Source organism: Limulus polyphemus, unplaced genomic scaffold, assembly GCF_000517525.1.
Source record: "Limulus polyphemus unplaced genomic scaffold, Limulus_polyphemus-2.1.2 Scaffold630, whole genome shotgun sequence".
NCBI lineage: Eukaryota > Metazoa > Arthropoda > Merostomata > Xiphosura > Limulidae > Limulus > Limulus polyphemus.
In genome coordinates this window covers 487,202-490,359 of record NW_013666240.1, presented here as the reverse complement: position 1 = coordinate 490,359, position 3,158 = coordinate 487,202, and the positions used below count along the sequence as shown (strand labels likewise).

Sequence of the window (3,158 nt, the reverse complement as noted above, 5' to 3'; positions counted from 1 at the left end):
AGTTTAACAGGAGGACATCTCGAAATTAAGAAGACATTGAGTCACCTACGACAAAGATTTTACTGGATGGGTATGAGGGAAGAATGGTGCAGGACCTGCAGTACATGTTGTGCTAAAAGGGGGACCCAAGCATAAGGGACGTGTTCCAATGACACAAAGTTTACCGGTTTTGGGAAATCTTTGTAAGTTTTTTTGACTACTGTGTAGACTTTGCCATATTCTCTAAGGAATTCCGAGACATTCTTTTTACATCTTTTTCAGCTATTTGGTCACATAAAATGTTTAAAAACTCCATGTGTCAAAGAACCTTCTGGCAATTTGAAAACCACTGAATTTAGCCTTTGAAGGTTTTGGTTAACATTAATAGCACTGGCTTCTTTAAGCCTACCATGTGGCTGGTCTTTTAGACAAAGGTACTTTTGTTTTACTTGCTTTTACAAACTTTAAAGGTAAGAAATTTAAAAAATAATGATCTTGATAATAGACTTTCAAAATCTGATATCAAATCTATACTTGAACTCTCGACTGAAGACTATTGTCCTTTTTAACAATACTCTATATAAGCAGATGAGCATTGCTATGTAAATTTCATTACAAAAATTAACATATTTACATTTCTAAGAACATAAGTAAATAATGAACTAAGCCAATTACAAGTAAGGTTGGTTACTATTAATATAATCATTATTTTACATGAAATGTAAAATATAATTTTATAAAGGGTTACTTGTTTCCTCTCCCAGTTCTTCATCATTGTTTCTTACTACATATCTTACATAAGTTTGAAATTGTACTTTCTTTCATAATGTACTTAAAACTATGATAATAAAATTACTGAATTATTAAGAATGGAACATTAAAATACAAAAAACATAGGAATGAAATTCTGTGATGAATAAATGCTTTCATAAAACTTGAACTCTTGCAAGGCAGGAAACTCAATGAGATTTATGAACTGGTTGTAGTTGAAACAATTCAAAATATGGATACAAAGATGCTAATTAATGTTTAGTCTGTTGTACAAGAACCACAGGAATCCAACTTCTACACTGGTGTTCTTACAAAAATGATTAACATCTTCTATGATACAGAATTATATTAAAATAAATACCATTATTCATACTAAAACTTGAACTTTTGTTGGCATCACATATACTTTTGATAAATTATCTATTAAATACATGGGCTTTTGGTACAGTTATTACACTGATATGAATGAACAACAAGTGTTACAATCTGAAATATATGATGATGTAACAAAAAAGACTTTAAACTAATTGGTACAATTTAATGGACCAGTTGATGTACTAACACCACAAATAAGTGGTCCATAATGTATCTATTTTTAGTTTATATATGAATGATCAACAGATGAAAAGAAAAAAAAAGAATCAACTGTCTTTCCAATTCTAGTTTGAACCAATGGAGAAATATTGGTAGGACATTAAAGATGTATGACAGTATTCCTATTTACTGTTTTATTAAACTCTTTACCACTGAATATCCTTAAACTACATACACTTTTTATAACATTTTTCTCAGTACAGTTGTTTTTACAGTACAATAAAGTTTTACTATGAAGATACAATGTGAAATTAAAAAAATATCTAAATTTATCCCTGTTGTAGAGCATCTCAAAGATTTACTGGAGCTTCATTTAGCTTTCTACAAGGTCCTGTCTTGTTTTGTTATATGAAGAGCTGCTAAGTGCAGATGTTACCATAAAAACAAAAGAATGTACATAACATTAAAACATTTAACTTATTTGTACCATCAATTTTATGATGAGTCACTACTTCAAATATTTTGTACATGAATAATCAATCATTATATTTACTCTGTGACTTGTATCAGCTATATAGAGGCAAGACCTTTTGGAAAGTTATTTGTACTTAGTATTCTACAAATGTGAGATAGACTTTTTGTTTGTAGTTTAGTATAAAACTACACAATGGGATAACATTTATGCCCTTCACAGGTGTCAAAACCCAGCTTGTAGCATTGTAAGCCTTGAAATGTACAGCTGAGTCACTGGGGGGAGTGCAAGATACATGACAACCCAAATATTTTCAGAAAGTAGACCTTTCTTCAGGATTGAACTGTACCACCCCAATAACCTGCCTAGTACTTTCAGAAGAATTTCTTGAATTGTAATGTGTGAACAATCTTTAATTATGTATGGCTATAAAAACTACGTTGGCAATACTGAAGGAACTTGTTTGAAATCTACAGAAATAATACATAAAAAAGTTACTTATAACACATACATACACTGATCTAATATCCCTCTTTGTTTTATAGATTCAAAATGATTAATGATCTTGATTTTAGTAAATAATAATGTGACTATTCACAGGGTTAAAATGTTTTACATAATTAGGAATACACAGATAGCTTATGATGAGAGACTAGATTATTGAGAATTCCAGAATAACAAAAATCTGATATAAGATGGTTAAACCTGAAGTCCTGCTTAAAAAAAAATATGTAACATACTTATAAGTCCCTCAATCTGAATATGATACTTCTTAATAGGAAGTAAGCATTTAATGTGTATAGTGGGAATTCACACACAACAATATGCATATAGCTAACATACTATAATGACATAGAGCTTTTGTCACTTTTTTTACTTGTTGGGTTACAAAAAATGAGGCACAAACAATGTATTTATGTACACAAACTAAAATTTTTTAACCTAATTAGGTTTTAATGTATTTATGTACACAACTAAAATTTTTAACTTAATCAGGATTTTTTGTTAAAAAATGGTAATCAGCCATTGTTTTTAGTAGGACAAACAATACTTAAGGGAGAAGTTTTTCATGACTAGCTTGAATATACCTACTACCAACTGACATTGGAAAAAATACAAAATTCTTACATTGTAACGAATTTGTTATATATTTATTTTAATGACAACATTTGTTTGGATTGAGTTTATATTTAAAAATGTGCCTAGCTTACAGTGTTAGTTTCTCAAATGTTGTAGAATATTTGTGAACGTAAGAATCGACAATATATCCACTTCCGTAACTGGTTAAATATAACTCAAAATTGTTGTTGGAAACTTCGAGAAAACCTTTCTTGCGTCTAAAAGGAGACGTGTCAAAAAGGAAAAAAAAAAAAACAAGAGAGAGAGCTTAAAAGTTGGCTAG

At 29.7% G+C, this 3,158-nt stretch overlaps 1 long non-coding RNA gene across 4 annotated transcripts in view; it reads right to left on the bottom strand.

Annotated features, from left to right (window-relative positions):
- Window positions 1-79: 79 nt before the first annotated feature.
- The window catches only part of LOC111085804, a 12,687-nt gene continuing 9,608 nt past the window's right edge, over window positions 80-3,158 (bottom strand). For 2 of the 4 annotated variants that reach the window (XR_002610589.1, XR_002610591.1), the window contains exon 5: window positions 80-1,703. This is a non-coding gene — a long non-coding RNA (uncharacterized LOC111085804). The remainder of the gene's footprint in view (window positions 1,704-3,158) is intronic. The other 2 variants (XR_002610590.1, XR_002610592.1) reach the window with 1 other exon arrangement.